The following is a 19,487-nucleotide window of genomic DNA, read 5'->3' on the forward strand; positions in this document are numbered from 1 at the left end:
ATATTTCCATTTTGAAAATGAAACATGCTTCAAATCGCTTTGAACTATTGTCATTGTAGTGCGTATTTAATGTGGCGCTGCACTATGATGTTGTAGGAGTGTTGTTGTAACAATTAGTGTTGTTATTTATTCAAAGTTGCGCATTTTTACGTGACGTCACATTTCTCACCCCCCCCCCCCCCCCCTCGTCACACATCGTCACAAATGTCTGACCCCCCCCCTAGGTGCGTGACGTCATTTATGGACGGTCCCTAAACGAAGCGAGCAAAACGCTGGACCCGTTTGCACATTTCTGGGTCTCAGCCCGCACCTCCGATTCGCACGGTTGGCTCCGTACGGTGCGAAAGAAGTTCCATCGTCAAGGAACATAAACCATCTTCACGGGGACTCCGGTCATCCTCACAGCAGCAGCAGCAGCAGCGTTCGGCTCGCCGTCAAACAAAGACGGCCACTGCATCGCGTGCATGCGGACCTCGCCTCTTTAAAACTGCCTTTCGCCTTTAGTTTGTGGTCCTTCCCGCGCACCGTCCGAATAGCGAGTTTGGCTACGGACGGTGCAAAAGAAGTTTAACATCCACGCACATACAACACACGTACGTAGACACGGCAGAGTCGGGCGTGTTGGACACATCGCTGCTGGGTTGCCGGGTGTTACCTGGCGAGGACACTCCCTCCCGTTCAACGCAACAAGGGGCGACACGGTCAACATGACAGAGGTGATGCCTGGCAAGGGTGGCACAGGCGGGTTTTCTACAATCGGGTTTAATTGTCTTTTTATATTAAACCCGATCATCTGAGATTGGGAGAAATCCGGTTTAATTGGTTCTAATTGCAGAACCGCACTTCTCAGCGATGGGCTTCATCCATTCCAAGCGAAGGAACTCACTGGCGCCCACGACTGTGGAGGAGAAGCTCCTCGTGTTCATCACGACCAACCTGCCCGCCGCATTCTACGACGACCCCGTGCCCGACGGCCCCCCCCCCCCCCCGAGTACGATAGCAGCACCGACGAGGAAGCAGCCTAAGCCTTGGCTCAGAGTTTCGTATTCATTAAACCAGGTTTTAATTCACCGAAATCGGGTTTAATTGTATTAAAGAAAAAACCCGATGTCTGCCGTTGGAAAAATCGGGGTTTTTCCACCCATGATACCTGGAGACGTTCTTATGAACGTCCTTGGTCCGTCTGTGAGACGTCACTTGGGCCCAGGCACGCACGCACTGCCAGGTGGCTTTGCGCCTTTCCCTCACCAGGACGCACCTCTTCCCACAAATCAATGCGCCGTCAACATTAGTTGTTTTATAATCATGTAAATTAGTGTATTATCTAACCGTGGTCCTTTGTCTGATTATAATCGAAGGGGTTGTCTGTGACTCAATAGCTACCAATTGTGTAACGAGAGAGACCCTGGATCTCTCTGGCCCTCGATATGTTTGTGTTATGAATAAGGAAAATTGGCCGAAACGTTGTCTGTTATTTATTTTTCATTTTACGGCCACGCACAGTGGGTTCGATCCCGACCCTGACGCCTGTATATGTGGAGTTTGCGGTGTCTTTTCCCCTGTGGTCGCGTGGATTTTTCTCCGGGTCCACATTAGTAATGAACATCACGCGTTCAGGGTATTTGGCTGCTATACATTTCTACGTGATGATAAGCCGCTTTGTTGAGCTATAATTTGTAATGGGCAGGTCGCTTCTGAAGAACGCTACTATATAGCTCAGGGAGGCCTTGCCTGGTAAAATAACATTTAAAAAAATAGTTGTTTAGTTTTATTAGCGAATGTAATGAGTGTTTTTGACATGTCAGAGGAGTGAGTTCCAGGACTAAATCGAGTTGAATCCGGCGCCTCGCTGTGACCGGAATAAAACAGCGACCCATCGCATTGGATCAAAGCTGTGTGTGACCTTCCACCTATAACCGAGGTCAAATAAACCCCAACCTAAACAACAACAACAACAACCGTGGTAACAACAATGTCCACTGTTGTATAACGGTAATCTGTCCACGTCGTCACACACGCACTCTCCTTGCGTCACGCTCTCACCTGCATCTCTTCGTGCTCTCTCACACTCACTCCTCTCACTCCTCTCTCTCCTGCATCTCCCTTCTCCATCTAACTCTCTCTCGTTATCTCTCCCTTTCTCTCGCACTCAGCCATGCCTCTCTCTCTCTCACTCTCTCTGCGTCACGCTCTCACATGCATCTCACCTGCCTCTCTCACACTCACTCACTCCTCTCTCTCCTGCATCTCTCTGCTCCCTCTAATATTGTATCTCTCCCTTTCTCTCGCGCTCACCCATACCTCTCTCACGCAGCACTCTCCCGTTTCTCTCCCTTTCCCCTGACGGTCACTCATTCTAAGCACTCTCTCTTGATGTACACCCTCTCTCTTACTCTCTGTTTCCTCGCTTTGTCTCCTCTCACTCTGCATCTTACTATATAAGCCTCTCTCAAACTTTATCTCTCTCTTTTCTACGATCAGAGGAAACAAGAAGATGCTCGGTGAAGTCGGCACTTGCTTCGTTCATCATTTAGTTTTTTTAATGCTTTGCCTTATGTGCCCCCCCTTTTAAAATGAAAGATTTCACAAAAGACTTCACGCTCTGCTCTCCTCCTTCTCTCTCTCTCTCTACCCCCTCTCTCTCTCTACCCCCTCTCTCCCTACGCTATGTCTATGTTCCCCCTGTATTCTCACACACACAGTGCTCTCCCCCCCCTCTCCCTCCTCTCTAACGCCACGCGCCACTCGCGGTTTCTCTCTTCAAAGAGACAAAGGGACTCGGGGGTACAGCTCTCTGGAGACTCACAGAGAGCGTGGGGGAGAGGAGGAGAGAGGGAGGGGAGACGGTGGTGGGTGGGGGGGCGGGAGACGAGGCGAGAGATGGACGGGAGAATGAGAAGCTGTGGGGGGTGGGGGGACGTGGGGTTGAAGACATGGAGTAGGGAGAGAGGGGGGGTAGAGAGAGAGGGGGTAGAGAGAGGGGGGGTAGAGAGAGAGGGGGGTATAGAGAGAGGGGGTAGAGAGACACAGGGGGTAGAGAGAGAGGGGGATAGAGAGAGGGGGTAGAGAGAGAGGGGGGTAGAAGAGGGGGGTAGAGAGAGAGGGTGTAGAGAGAGAGGGGGTAGTAAGAGGGGGTAGAGAGAGTGGATAGAGAGAGAGGGGGGTAGAGAGAGGGGGGTAGAGAGAGAGGGGGGTAGAAAGAGGGGGTAGAGAGAGAGGGGATAGAGAGAGAGTATAGAGAGACAGGGGGGGTAGAGAGAGGGGGTAGCGAGAGAGGGGGTAGAGAGAGGGGGTGTAGAGAGAGAGGGGGTAAAGAGAGAGGGGTGGTAGAGAGAGGGAAGGGGGTAAGGAGAGCAGAGCGTGAAATCTTTTGTGAAATCTTTCATTTAAAAAAGGGGGATTTGGGGGTTAACATAAAGCAGAGCATTAAAAAAAACGAAATGATGAACGAAGCAAAGTGCCGACTACACCGATCATCTTCTTGTTTCCTCTGACCGTAAAACAAGAGGGAGACGGAGATGAATGAGGGTGAGAGGGGCGTGAGGGAGAGGAGATGACGAGGGGGGGGGGGGAGGATGGGGCAGCAGGTGAGAGGGAAGAGAGGTGAGGGAAGAGGTAAGGGAGTGGAGTGGATGGAGGGTTCGATGGGGGTGAGAGGGAGTGAAGGGAAAATTTAAATTCTGAATATGTTAGAAGGGAGAAACATCAGAATGTATGAGAAAATAACGATGTATCTTCTGAGCCGTGTCAAAATAATCCTCCTCAAGTGAGGACTGACTATGTGAGGTAACAGAGGTGGTTGTGTGACGTGGTCGTGGTGTCAGGTCGTTGTGGTGTGTGGTAGGTGGTGGTTTCAGTGGTGGTGCTGGATGTGATATTGATCGGGGGGTGAGTGTGTGATTGATTGTGGCTGATAGAGATGGTGGTCAAATAATTATGGAGGGGGTTGGTGGTGGAGTGTTTGGTGGATGTGGTAATGACAAGGAGAGTGATTGTGGTATAATGCTCGGGGTGATGGTGGTGGTGGTAGGAAGAGGGTGGTGATAAGTTGATAAGGTGGGGGGGGGGGGGGGGTATTCTAGTTGTGGTTGGTGGCTGTTGTGTTAGGAAGGTGGTGATAGCATCATGAGACGTTTGGGGTGGGGGACGTTGTGGTGGCTGTTGTGGTAGGAAGGTGGTGATAGGGCGATGATAAGGGTGGGGGGTGGGTGGGTATTGTGGTTGGTGGTTGTGGTTGGTGGTGCTGGTAGGAGGGTGGTGATTAGGGGTGGTTGTGGTAGGAAGGTGGTGATAGGATAATGATACGGTTGGGGTGGGGGACGTTGTGGATGGTGGTTGGTGGTGGTAGGAGAGTGGTGATAGGGCGATGATAAGGTTGGGGTGGGTGGGTGGGTATTGTGGTTGGTGGTGGTGCTGCTGGTAGGAGGGTGGTGAGAGTGGGGGGGATGAGGGGGGGGATGAGGAGGTTGAGGGGGGATGAGGGGGGGGGATGAGGAGGTTGAGGGGGGATGAGGGGGGGGTGAATGAGGGGTGGGAGGGGATGAGGGGAGGGGGGATGAGGGGGGTGAGGGGAGGATGAGGGGAGGGGTGAGGGGGGATGAGGGGGGGGTGAGGGGGGGGATGAGGGGAGGGGGGGTTGAGGGGGTGAGGGGAGGGGTGGGGGTGAGGGGGAGGGGTGGGGGGGGTGAGGGGAGGGGTGAGGGGGGGATGAGGGGGGGTGTGAGGGGGGGATGAGGGGAGGGGTGGGGGATGAGGGGAGGGGTGAGGGGGGGATAAGTTGGCGGGAGCCGCGAGCGCGCGCTCAGTCGCCGTCTCGCGCCTTGCGGCTCCGCGCGCTCCGCCTCGGGGGTCGTTTCTTCTTCTTCTTCTTCCCGCCAAAACAAAAGAGCGCTTCACCTCATAACGATTTTAATATATATGTGTATAATACGTAAAAAATGTAGGAAATACCAACGCATCTCATTATCCTCTACTGTATATTACCTTGTTTTTCTTCATCTAATTGTAAAACTCACCAAAATTAACAAATATATTTTCTAGTTTTTCTTTTTTTAGCATCCTTACGAAAATTGTATTATTTTTTTCTACACGCGTAAAGACATCTGTTATTGTCAGTCCTACCACTTCTCGTTAGTTATTACTTTGTCGGCGGGATTTTTTTGTTTATTTGATTTTAAATGTGAAATTCTGAGGAGAAAGTGGAGTCGCAGCTTCCTCTCGTCTGTCGCAAGACTCTGATCGCTCCTTCTCAATCACTCTATGCCTGTGTGTAACTTTGTGTTTACTATTACACGCTTTCCTGCCTTGTACCATGTAAACATTCGTCGTCGCACGCGTGTGTGCCCATGTACTTTGAACTTCTTTCGCACCGTACGGAGCCAACCGCGTTAATCGGAGGTGGTGGTTGTAGATGGTTGTTGTTGTTTGAGCGTGGAGATTTGTTGTTGTTGGTTCTCTCTCCTCTGCTGGTGGTTGTGTCGTGATCGCGGGATGGCGGTTCGGGTTCGTCTCGTGTCATAGTGTTGTGGTGGTTGTTGTGGTGGTTGTTGTAGTGGTTGTTGTGGTGGTTGTCGTGGTGTAGTTGTGGTGGTGGTAGTTGTTGTCGTGGTGATGGTGTTGTGGTGGTAGTGTTGTGGTGGTGTGGTTGTAGTTGTGGTGGTAGTGTTGTGGTGGTGGTGTAGTTGTGGTGGTGGTAGCGTGGTGGTAGTGTTGTGGTAGTGGTGTTGTGGTAGTGGTGGTTGTTGTTGTGGTTGTTGCGGGATGTTGTGGCTCGTGGTGGTCGCCACGTGCCTCGCGGCGGCGGCGGCGGGCGCCTCCCTCGTCGAGCGCGTTCACTGGAGCACGCGGGACCCGCGGTGAGCAACCACCACAACAACAACCACCACGTGCAACAACCACTACCACACACAACTACCACACACAACTACCACTACCATACACAACTACCACTACCATACACAACTACCACTACCATACACAACTACCACTACCACACACAACTACCACACACAACTACCACTACCATACACAACTACCATACACAACTACCACTACCATACGCAACAACCACTACCATACACAACAACCACGTGCAACAACTACACACAACCACGTGCAACAACTACACACAACCACGCGCAACAACCACACAACCACGTGCAACAACTACGCGCAACCACTACCACACAACCACGCGCAACAACCACACACAACCACGCGCAACAACCACACACAACCACGCGCAACAACCACACACAACCACGCGCAACAACCACACACAACCACGCGCAACAACCACACACAACCACGCGCAACAACTACGCGCAACCACGTGCAACAACTACGCGCAACCACGTGCAACAACTACGCGCAACCACATGCAACAACCACGTGCAACCACTACCACACACAACCACGCGCAACAACCACACACAACCAATCAACCACACGCAATCACGCGCAACTGCGGGCAACCGGTCAACCGCACGCAACTAGGCGGCTGCACGCAACCACGCTTCATTACAGGCAACCTGTGATCCACACGCAACCTTGCGGAGCTAGTCAGCCGCACGCAACTCCACACAACTATCGTCAACTACGCGCAACCAGACGCAACTGCACGCAATCAGGCGCAACTACAAGCAACCAGTCAACCGCACGCATTTACCTACGTAATACGGAACCTTAATAAACTACAACCGCACAACCACACAATCGGCCAACTACAACGACACAATCATAATCAGTCGCATGCAAAACATATTGAACTTTGATAAGCTTCACAGACGCTGTCTTTCCGACAGACCTGTTCTTCACCTGAGGACGGCTGCTTGCGTTGTGGCCGAAACGTCGTGAGAATTTAATTTTATTATGTTTTATTCTTATTATTTTATTATTTCCCTTCTACGTGACTTTACCGAAAGAACCAAGAAGAAGCTTCACACAACCTCATGCAACCACAGTCAACCACACGTGACCAGACACGTGACGATATTTTCCGCATTACAAGGTGGCACTCATTACACACAAAGTGCTGACCACAAATGGGCCACAACACGGCGCTGATCTCGTCAAGGAGCATAAACCATCATCACGCGAACTCCGCTCATCCTCGCAAGCAGCAGCGGCGGCTTTTTGCTAAACCATCGAACAAAGACGGCCACCGCGTCGTCGCGCGGCGCTTTCAGATGCGCTTCTGCGGCCATTTGGAACGCTATGCGCTTTCAAATATAGATTGAAACTAAATGGTTTAGACTTGCTTTTTGTGATTAGTTTGTTGCACCTCCGATTAGCACGGTTGGCTACGTACGGTGCAAAATAAGTTCAACATACAACTACAATCACAGTTAATCGCTCTCCTACCCCCCACCCCTGCCCAAACCCCATGCAGGTTCTACCCGGGCAGCCACGGGGTGATCCTCTACCCGCAGATGGGAGACCGCATCGACCTCATCTGCCCCGTGATGTCATCATCACCGTTCTCATCATCGTCATCATCGTCGTCATCTTCTCAGTCATCCGCATCGCTGCCACGGAGGCAGTGGCCGCAGTGGAGCGACTCGGCCGTAGCGGATTCTGGGTCCGGTTTGGGACTGGGTCTGGGTTTTGGTCCGAGTCCGGATTTTGGCACAGGTCCAGGTCCAGATCTCGGTATGGGACCTGGTCCATTCCTTGGCATGGATCCAGCCGTGGCTTCGGGACCTGGTCCAGGCTCGGGACCGGGTCTGGGAGTGGGTTCGGGTCCTGGCCTGGGTACGGGTCCAGGTCTGGGGTTCGGTCCCAGTCCTGGTCTGGGTGTAAACCTGGATCTGGATCTGAGCACCGGCCCTGCTCAGAGATCCGGACCGAGTCCCGGTGCCATTCCAGCCCTGGCTTCTGGTCCCGGTCCAAACTGGGGTCACGTGCCTGGTTCCGATTTGGGTCTGGATCTGTCCTTGGATCTGGGTGCTGCTGTTGCTGCTGCTGGTGGTGGTTTTGGACCAGGTTCTCGACCCATTCTCGGTCACGGCACTGGCCCGGGTCCCGATTCGGGTCAGGGTCTCGGCCCGGGTCCCGCCGAGTTCCACCGCCTCTACCTGGTCTCGCGAGACTCGAGCGTGCGCTGCGAGGCGCCCCCCGGCGCTCGCAACTCTCGCCTCGTGCTCGCGTGCGACCGCCCGGCGCGCGCACTCAAGTACACGCTCAAGGTGGGCAACGGTGGCACCGGGGGGTGGGCGCGGAATCACTCCACTGCTGGATGGGAGGAGGGATGGCGTCCCCCCTCGTCTGCATGAGATACGGTGCTAGGTGTGCCTCTGCGTGTCGTCCACCCAGGTGCAGCGCGTGAGTCCCAACTACCGCGGACTCGAGTTTGCGCCGAAGAGGGAGTACCACATCATATGTGAGTGTACACCGCAGTGATGATGATGTGTGCAGATGCTGATGATGAAGTTACTGATGGTCATGCTGCTACTGTTGTGTCTGTTGATTATGATAATAATGCTGGTGATAAATGGTGATGGTGCTGCTGCTGACGATATTGCTAATGTTACCGCTGCTGAAGCTAGTTATGATACTGCTGATATTACCGATGTTGATGATGCTGCTTGTGACGTTACTATTTATGATACTGCAGATGATGATGCTGATGATGCTTCTGCTGTTGATGGTGATATTGCTGCCTATGTTGCTGTTGATGCTGCTGCTAATGACGCCGATGATGATGCCGATGATGATGCTGATGATGATAATGTTGATGTTGCTGTGTGTAGCCACATCGGACGGCACATGGGAGGGACTGTCCGGGCGCGTGGGAGGCGCCTGCGCCACGCACGGCATGAGGCTCGTGCTGAGGGTGGGGCTAGGTACCCAACATCATCACCACCGTCATCATCATCAACATCGTCACTATCATCATTATCATCATCACATCAACCCAGCATTGCGTCACCCACATCATCATCATCACATGACAACCATCATCTTAACCAACACCATGTATGTACTGAGTTTGCATGTTCTCTCTTCCCGTGGTCGCGTGGATTTTTCTCCAGGTACCCCGATTTTCCTCTCCACATTTAGAAACACGCGTTTAGAGTATTTGGCTGCTCTAAATTTCCACGTGATACGCCGCTTCGCTGAGCTATCATTTGTGGCCAGGTCGCTTCTGAAAAAAAGCCATATAGTTTAGTGGGCGTTACCTGCTCAAATAAAAAATAGGTTTGTATATTGCACTTCTTTTGCACCGTACGTAGCCAACTGTGTTAATCGGATGTGCGGGGGAAGGACAACATACTAAACACATAAGCAACACCACCATCATTTACACTATTTTCGTGATATCAACCCAACATCGCGTCACCCACATCCCCATCATCATCACATCTTCATCATATCTTCACCCCATTATCGTCACCATGGTCCATCAATTACCATCATGATTGCCACCATCAGCCATCATTTTCTTCGCCATCACCACCCTCTCTCCCTATCTTCCTCCTCTTCCTTCTCCTCGTCAGACCCACGTGACGAGGAACGAGCCCGAGGCATTATGGGAGGAGCAGCGTGGCAAGATGGGAAAACCACACGGCATCACGGGAGGGCGATGACTTCTGATCCGACACAGGGGAAGTCACGTGACTGGAACGCTTCAGGTTGGTGGCCAACGTCGCCTGCTCTCACCAGGCCAGCAGTGGATAGAGTCTGACTGACCCAGACTGAGTAAAATAATCACCGGGTATTTTATTAACACGCAGTATAAACGAGGTGGCCGGGTGTACATGATGACGATGATGATGGTGACGAGGATTGTGATCTGAATGAACCTGATTGGGGAATAATCAAATCACTGGGCTCTCGAAAGCTAAGCGGGTTTGAGCCTGCTCTGTGCTTGGATGGGCGGTACCGCCACGCGTACAGCAGGTGCTATAGGCTGCTGTGGAGCTACGTTGTTCCGAGGGGGGCAGTGCAATCACAAAACATTGTTGTACCGTAACACGCTCCAATGTTTATGCTCTCCATCTGCTCTCACTGCCCAGCGTGGTGAAGTATGGCCGATTAACCCCCCCACGTGCAGCGTCACCGCATGCATCACTCACCGTTGTGACGTCGTCACAGACTTGCGTGACGTCACCAGCACGGCTCAAGTCCCGCACCCAGCCTACCCCGGCCCGCTGCTGATTGGCTGGCTGGCTGCAGGCTCCGCCCTCGTCCTGCTAATCTCATTCGTTGGACTCTCGATCACGTGGCCCCGCCTCCGCCGGCACCGGGCGCCCCAGAGCACAGGTACACAGAGGTGGACATTCCACGTTCCCAAGACGAGGCGCAGTCACCCCACGCACACAACTACTGGCTGTTACCTGCGGTAGGGGACATTCCACGTTCCTGTGTGCCGCGAGAGATGGCGATGGCTTGGGGAGAGCTTCATCGAACCGTGGATAGAGCATGGCTGATGATGGCTGGACCCGGTTTAATACAAAACAACAACAAACTCGATCGAACTTGTGTCTGAGTCGACCAAGAGGAAGACCATTGTGGGTTCAGATAAAAATAGCACCGTGGCCATGAGTCGAATCGAGGCTACCGAGGTTGTAGACAAGGGCACAAACCACTAGGATACCGCTGCCTCCAAATACAATGTAGGACACATCCAAGGCAGTACAAATGTCCTGCAGCAGTGGAGATATCTGAACTACCTCGCCCGGTATACAGAATGTCGTGGGCTTTATCCCAACCCTGACGCCTGCTGTATATTTGGAGTTTGTGTGTTCGCCCTGCGGTTATGTGGATTTTTCTCCGGGTCCTCCGGTTTTTCCCGCCACATTTAGAATCAACATCACGCGTTTAGAGTATATGGCTGCTGTACATTTCCACGTGATGAGTCCACCTCGTTGAGCTCCTATTTGTGATGTTCAGGTCGCTTCTCAAAAAGAAGCTACATAGCTCAGTGGGCCTTCCTGGTGAAATAAAAACATACTTTAAAAAAATTAATCAGCCCGGCCCTAAAAGCCCTCCCTCCTCTCTGCCAGGATGCCGTCAGGACAGCAGCGGCAGCAGCAGAAGAAGGGCCAGGTCTGGGGCACGAGCAGGAGGAGGGGGGGACGACGAGAATGAGGCTGAGGAGGAGACGGAGGAGGATGGGGGTGTGCGTGGCGGCGGTGGGGGTGGAGGTGGAGGAGGAGCGGTGGCGCCCGGCGGTTCCCCGTGTGGAGGGGCGGGAGCCCCGTGCCCGCACTACGGGAAGGTGTCTGGAGACTACGGACTGCCCCTGTACATCGTGCCCGACCTGGCGAGACAGCACGCCGCCTCCGTCTACTACCAGGTGTGAGGAGCACAGGGCTAGCGGCAGCTACGGTGGAGGTGGCAACATCACCAGCAGCAGCAGCAGCAGCAGAAGCACTGGGAGCATCAATTGAAGCACCCGCACCTCCGATTAGCACGGTTGGCTACGTACGGTGCGAAAGAAGTTCAACATACAGAAGCAGCATCAGCAGAAGCACAGGAAGCATCAGTGGTAACGTCAGCAAAAGCAGCAGTAGTGACAGTGACGGTGGCAGCAGCAGCAGGGGAAGCAGCAGCAGCGGCATCAGTTATCATCAGCGGAAGCAGTAGCAGAAGCAGCGAGAGACTTATCAGTACCAGCAGCAGAAGCAGCATCGGCCTCAAGATCATCGTCGTCATAATCACCACCACCAGCATTAGCATCAGCAAGATGCACCGGCTTCGTTATTAACCAGCTACAGTAGATCACCAGCATCCATTGCAGCAAAAAAACCAGCAGCACAACCACAGAGAGGAGCATGACCTCAGGTCACTCGTGTGACAGCCGTTCTCATCACAACATGGTGAGCGCTGCTGTGGCTTCTTCCTGCAGGGCTCCGAGACTCTACAAGCTGCACAAGCCGGGCGGGACGTGAGCCTCGTTGGGAGGAGGTGACTGCGTAGACTGAATTATGGCAAGGCTTCTTTATATTTCATCGATAACGGGATTTTTCTTTTTTTAAGAGCAACAAACAACAACAGCCGCCATTCGCCACTAAGTGGCGGTGACATCACCACGGCGTCTGTGCCAGGCCAGGTGCACGTTTGAGGCTACGTGAAGTGTCGAAGGAGGAGGTCAAGGGACAGACCCAGGTGCTATGAATTGATTGATTGAGATGATTGGCTGTGCCCTCTACAAGCAAAAAACAACACCACCACCAAGACCAACACCATTAACAACAACAGCTTTTAAATTCCAAAGTTTGAAATTGTAGAGGTTTTTTCCCAGGCGTTCAAGGACTTGTCAAAGTGATTCATGAGGTGTGGAGAAATGTTGATACACTCCTCTAGTAAACGCTTCAACGTTACATTCGCCAGGCACAGTATGCTGCCGCTGCGTAATGGTTTGAGCACAGATATACGTGAGCAAGAACCAGAGGTCGTGTGTGGTGGGGTGAAGTGTGGGTAACTCTCCCACCTTCTCCGAGATATTTGTTCATAGTGGAGGCGCTACCATCGGCAGTGGCGTGAGCAAGCGATTGCAGGGGCTGCATCTTTACAGTTTTTTTTACATTAAACACCCCCACCAACAAAAAAAACAATAGCACTCCAAGACTAGCATCACTTACGCTGCCTTAAAACAGTCGACAGGACAGCGAGCACTTGGTTCGTCAGAGGAGAGGAAATCCAAGAAATGTCACAAACGTAGAGAGGCACCGGGAGCGCAGATCACCGTTAGACAGCGTTGTTCGGAGCGGGATAATACTGGAGAGAGACAGACTCTGGGCTGTGGATGTGGAGATTGATGATGATGGTGATGATGATTGTAGTCCAAGGCGCGAATGAGTGGATATGGACTGAGGACCGGGAAGGCAGATTCACGTGAGGTGCATGGACGGTAATTCCAGAAAGAAGAAAAATAAGAGGATGAGGATGACGGATCAATATAAAAGCCCAGTGGTTCTCAACCTTTCATCGTACGGCAGCCGCCAAATCAAGACTGACTCGTCCTCGCGCGTCCCCCCCCCGCCCTTCACCCCCCCCCCCCCCACCTCAGTGTTGCTAAGGCCACCAGACACAGAGAGATCACGTGTCCGTGTCGCGTATCAGTGTGGGTCTGTCACCGCGACGTCGATGCCACGCTGTGGTGACATTCGAAATTTATCCTGCGCGGTATCCATGCCTCAGACTGCGCTCTAAGTGGCAATTACACCGATTGAGAACTGCTATAGTAGCCTGACGTTTCAGGAAATGGCCCTTCTTCAGATCAGAGAGCGAGAGGGAGCAGTGATCACACTTTATAGTTTAGACTGTGAGGCCATCAAAGACGGGGGGGGGGGGGGTGGGGAGAAAAAAAGGAAAAAATATGAATCTGTGTTAAGCCTACGACCAAACCACCCAGATTCCAAGAACACAGGATGAGATGTTACTATCCTTTGTGCAAGCACTTCCAAGAGTTCATGAATACCCGATGTAAATTTCGTGGAACTACGCAGGGCTGAGCATAGAAAGTACTCGGATGAGCAACCACCATGCATAACAGGTTGTTATAGGCTGCTGCGGGGCTACACGTAGTGGGGAGCAGAGGGGAGTGAAGTGTTGTTTCGTGCTTTTATGCCCTTACTCCTTTGCCTCCTCCCACCTTCACCAACCTGCAATGACCGGCGTGGTGAAGTATGGCTAAACAACCCGTACGACCGGCACGGTACGTGAAGGCAGGACCTCATCCAGCAGTCGACTGCCAAAAGGGCTGTACACGTTCACGTGTAAGGCCGGGTGAGTGCAAGTCAAGCTGAGTGCTGTCCAGCACCATGCTCTGCTACGGTTGAAAGCGTTTATGAAACATTTTTTACCAGATAAGGTCAACTCAGCTATGTAGCTCTTATTCAGAAGCGACCTGGCTATCACTAATGATAGCTCAACGAAGTGGCTTATCATCATCACGTGGACATTTATACAGGGTGACCCAAAAAAAACGGGCCCCAACTCTAATAATTCTAATAGGCACGGGGCCCGTTTTTTTTGGGTCACCCTGTAGAAACCGAACGCAGGTGAATTTTAAATGTGGAGGGAAACACCGGGGAACCCGGCGACATTTTCATGCAAACTACAAATATACAGCAGCAGGGTCGGGATCGAACCCACGACCTCCTGTGAACCAGGCGAGTCAACATCTAAAGGCGATCCAACACGAACCAAACTTTGGCACGATGTGCTCTTGCCGTCCTATCGAACACCAGCCACAACCTCTCAAACGCTTGGCCAAAATCTGGAGGCAAATATAAATAAAACAGCGCTACGACGAGTTCGTTCCGGCATCCCAGCTTTGCCAGGCTATGCGCACCCCACTCTCTTCGCCCCCCCCACCCATCCCTTTCGCCCCCCCGTTGTCATCTTCGGGCGCCTTGCGCGGACGCCGCCGTCTTGAACGCCGATTAAAGACGCCGCTGCCACGGGGGGGGGGGGGGGACACGCGTTGAGTCAAGCGTCAAGAGAATCCGTGCCGGTCGGATTTTTTTGAAATTGTGTTTTGTCTTATTTCATTGTCCGAATGTGGACAAAAAAATGCCGTTATACTTTCACACCAACCACGTTCTCTTTATGTTATTTAGTGAATTTACCATAGGTAAAAAAAATGATTTAATATATAAACACGATATTTTAATGGCAATAAAGTGCAATTTGTGCATAAGATGAGTTTTGCAATCTTATTCGAATGCATTGCACAGCGGTGTATAAATGTTCCCTAAGCTATGTTGCCATAGCAGCAACAGCAGCAGTGCGTGAAATCTACACGATCAGAATCTTTATTTAGACTGGAAGAATCCGATGAGCCATGAAGCTCTTTTCACAGATGTCCAGTTGGGGCGGGTCAGAAGGTTACAACAACAACAAAAATGCTAAAACAGAGGAGTGCAAAGTACTGTATAGGAAAAGTAAACACTCACTGCACGTGTATACAATTATATACCAGCGTACTGTATAGGGTTTGAGTTTGTTACATTCAAGATCCACACCCTCTGCTTTTATTCGTTTTCGTGTTAAAACTGAAGCAACTGCGAGTTTAAAGCTGCGAAAAGAACTTCATAGCTCATCGGATTTCTCCAGGATAAATAAATATTCTGACGTGTGTATGTATGTTGGACTTTTTTTGCACCGTCCGTAGCCAACCGTGTTTTTCAGAGATGCGGGGAAAGGTCAACAAACTAAACATAAAAAAGCAGTTCGAAAGAAGAAAGTTTTAAATCTAGATTTAAAAATGCATAGCTCCAGCAGTTTCCTAATATCGGCAGGAAGAGCGCGCGATGCAGTGGATCATCACAGTCAATTCACACACAGTCACGGTATTAGTCATAGATGCAGAGGAGTTAATGAGGTGGAGATCCTGAGCCCCCTGTGGATATGATCAAAGGAGAACGGGATTATTTTACACAACAAGTAACACAATTGAGAGGAGAGTGATATCCCAGAAGACTGCGACTTCTCGACTCCCATGTGTATGCTGAGTGGCACCCTGGTAAGCGACTTACATTACAAAGAGTGTACACTCACGCACCACCGTGTTCTCCGGATAATAAGACGTCTCGCTCTACTCCCCTCCACGCACTCTCCTACCTCTCATCTCCCTCTACTCCCCTCCACGCACTCTCCTGCCTCTCCACTCATCTCACTCCACTCCCCTCCACGCACTCTCCTACCTCTCCCCTCTCATCTCACTACTGCCCTCCACACACTTGCTTCTCACCTCCCATCTCACTTTGCTCCGCTCCACGCACTCTCCTGCCTCTCCCCTCCCATCTCACTCTACTCCCCTCCACGCACTCTCTTGCCTCTCCCCTCCCATCTCACTCTACTCCCCTCCACGCACTCTCCTACCTCTCCCCTCCCATCTCACTCTACTCCCCTCCACGCACTCTCTTGCCTCTCCCCTCCCATCTCACTCTACTCCCCTCCACGCACTCTCCTGCCTCTCCCCTCCCATCTCACTCTACTCCCCTCCACGCACTCTCTTGCCTCTCCCCTCCCATCTCACTCTACTCCCCTCCACGCACTCTCCTGCCTCTCATCTCACTCTACTCCACTCCATGCACTCTCCTGCCTCTCCCCTCTCATCTCACTCTACTCCCCTCCACGCACTCTCCTACTTCTCCCCTTTCATCTCACTACCCTCCACAAACTCTCTTGCCTCTCACCTCCCATCTCACTTTGCTCCCCTCCACGCACTCTGCTACCTCTCCCCTTTCATCTCACTACTCCGCTCCACGCACTCTCCTGCCTCTCCCCTCATCTCACTCTACTCCCCTCCACGCACTCTCCTACCTCATCTCACTTTACTCCCCTCCACGCACTCTCCTGCCTCATCTCACTTTACTCCCCTCCACGCACTCTCCTGCCTCTCACCTCCCATCTCACTTTGCTCCCCTCCACGCACTCTGCTACCTCTCCCCTTTCATCTCACTACTCCCCTCCACGTACTCTCCTACCTCTCATCTCACTTTGCTCCCCTCCACGCACTCTCCTGCCTCTCCCCTCCCATCTCGCTCTACTTTCCTCCACGCACTCTCCTGCCTCTCTCATCTCGCTCCACTCCCCTTTCCCGTGCCCTCCGCTCCGGCAACCGAGGCCTCCTGCCAACCTCAACAGTCACCATCACTTATTATTGCTGCAGCGCTTTCATTTACTCAGCCTTCCCCCGGCGGGTGGTCGCTCCTTCTCCCCTGCTGTCCCAGATGTCTGTAACTCACGGCAACGCCTCCCCCATTATAGTCCCCCCTCTCTTAAAATCCCTGCCAAGCAAGCATTTATATTCTCCACAACGATGTCACATCAGTTTTATCGGTCTTGGTCTATCCACTGCTGGACTTAATACCTCCCTCACCCCAAAGGTCGTCAGCCTTCCCTGATCGTCTCGCGATGTAACTGAAGTCCATCTTGCTCCTGCACACGAGGTGATTTCGTCGCTCCATCTCCACGACGCGTGCAATCTTTGGCGTGACTCTCACCTTTGGCTGCCGTTCCTTGGTTAGTCTCGGCCACCATCGCCCCTGCTCTCTGCGTGTCCTGCCCCAAGCACAATTACTCTGGCATCGAGAGGTTCAACGGCGATGGTTCCAGCGAAGCCTGACTCTGCTGATGAGGCACTGAAAGTCAAAACCAGTCCTTGTCGATGAACATCTGGCATTTTGATTTAAAAGCTTTCGTGTCCCTGCAGTCACGAAATCTTTAAGTCGAAAAAGATTTAATTAATTAATTATATGCGCACGAGATTTCTAACCCCCTTCCCAGGCCCACCCCCCCAAATAAAGAAGTCAAACTCTGCCTATAGGGGGGGGGGGGCAACCACAACCAATCGGTGCCGCACCTCGGCTGAGCACCACGTGTTGGCCACGTATACGGTGCGAAAGAAGTTCGACACACGCGCACACACAATTGGGCACTCGGCTGAAGGAGACGTGACAACATCGCGTGCTCCCTACCACCTGATCGTTCACTGACCGTAGTGGTGAAGTATGGTCAAACGCCCCCCCCTCTCTCTCCACTCCCCCCTATACCCCACCCACCGTGCGTTGTAAACAAAACAAATGTTGATCGCTGTGAGACGTCGCGACCTCTCTGCTGCCCTGCGATGTGTCGAGGACGAGACGCGCGGAGGGAGTTCGGGGTGGGGTGCGGCTCTGGGTGGGAGATCGGGACGGAGCCGACCTAATTAAGCCACGTGAAGGACGTATTAATTATTTGAATATAATTAGAAAACGACGCTTATTAGGGAAATTATACAACCTCCCCTCCCCTCCACGGCATGCACGCGAGACCACTACTTTGGGTTAATTACAAAAGGGGTCCATACGAACCCCCTTAATCACTCCCACCGTTGTAATTGGGGCTTGACACCGAGGACCGCAGAGGGCAACGAAAACGGGAGAACGTTTCGTGCGTAAAGGAGGAGACCTGGGACGTGGAATGGCTACACTCGCCAAAACAACATCACAGATTCCGGCCATGCTTGATCCACCGATGTATTTAAAAAAGAAAAAAATTACCATACTTCACCACGCTGGTCAATGCGGGTGGGTGAAGGAGGATGGGCCAATCTTGGTTTGAAGCTTAAGAATGAATGGGTGGGCCACTCCAGGGCCGGTGCTGATGTCACTTGCAAGGGATGTTTTCCGTATCCGGGAGTCGAACTCGAGTCGACAGTTGTTTTTTAATGGATCGGAGGCAACACAAGAGGTGGCGATGACCTCTGCAGGCCCCGAACCAGCCGGGACCATTCCACAGTACCATGACAGAAAGCAAGAACTTTCATGAACGGGCAATTACTGTTGACTTCCACTCAGAGGTCGCCAAACGCGTTTTATCGACCCCCAAAGCGAATGATGATTATGATGTTGATAATGATTACCCTACATGATGATGTCAATGATGACATTGATGACGGTTATTATAATACAGTAACCATCATGATGACAGCGACGATGATGACGATGATGGCGATAATAACTGGTGATGATGATTGTTATGATGATGTCGATGATGATGATGATGCTGACGTCAACAACCATGATGATGGTGATGATATCGATAATGATACGGATGATTATGACGACGAGATTGTTCCCAGGTGTCGGGTGAAAGTAACGTCTGCTGCATGCGCTGGAGCGGACTTCAATTAGACAACTCACACTCTCTCCACACGCACGCACACACTTTATTCAACCGTTACCATGGCAACGTTCAATTAACCAGCAAGGCGGCGTGGGGGGGGGGGAACCTCGCCCCCCCGACTGCCGTTGTCCCTAAAACACCCCCACCACCACCCCCCACCTCCTCCTCCTCACTCACACTTTATTGCAATTCTCACCAACATTAACGTGACACTTTATATATTAAAAAGGTAGACCAGGGGGGGGGGGTAGTTGGAGCGGGGGGGGGGGGTGCTAGTAGTGGTGGTGGTGTGTGTGTGGGGGGGTAAATAAATAAAGTAAAATGGCGGGCCTAGTGGAACAAAGGTTTCCATGGCGACGGCGGTCACGTGGTCCCCCCGCGCCGGGAGCGCGTTGCCTGGCGACGGGCGGCGACCGCGGCCAGGGTCCAATGTTGATCCTCCTCCCGCTTCGTCGTTTTTGTCGTCGCTGAACTCGGCGTTTAGTTTACCGCAATCCACCACCCCTCCCTCTCTCCCTCTCTCCCTCCCGCTCTCACATCCCAGCCCACCATTGTTCTAAAGCGTCGTCTAATAACGTCGACATCGCCGTCGAGTCAGCGTCTTGAAATGTTATTGAACGGATGCACGCAGCGATAGAATGACGACGGCGAGTAACCTCTGCCACGGTGGCGAGGAGATGTTCACTACCTCGCCTGGTGTGCAGGAGGTCGTGGGTTCGATACCGACGCCTGCTGCTGTAGATTTGGAGTTTGCGTGCATCTCTCTCATCATCATCATCATCACGGTGGCTAGGAGATGTTAACTACCTCGCCTGGTGCGCAGGAGGTCGTGGGTTCGATCCCGACGCCTGCTGCTGTAGATT

Source organism: Lethenteron reissneri, chromosome 2, assembly GCF_015708825.2.
Source record: "Lethenteron reissneri isolate LAM-NWPU_2019-01 chromosome 2, ASM1570882v1, whole genome shotgun sequence".
Classification (NCBI taxonomy): domain Eukaryota; kingdom Metazoa; phylum Chordata; class Hyperoartia; order Petromyzontiformes; family Petromyzontidae; genus Lethenteron; species Lethenteron reissneri.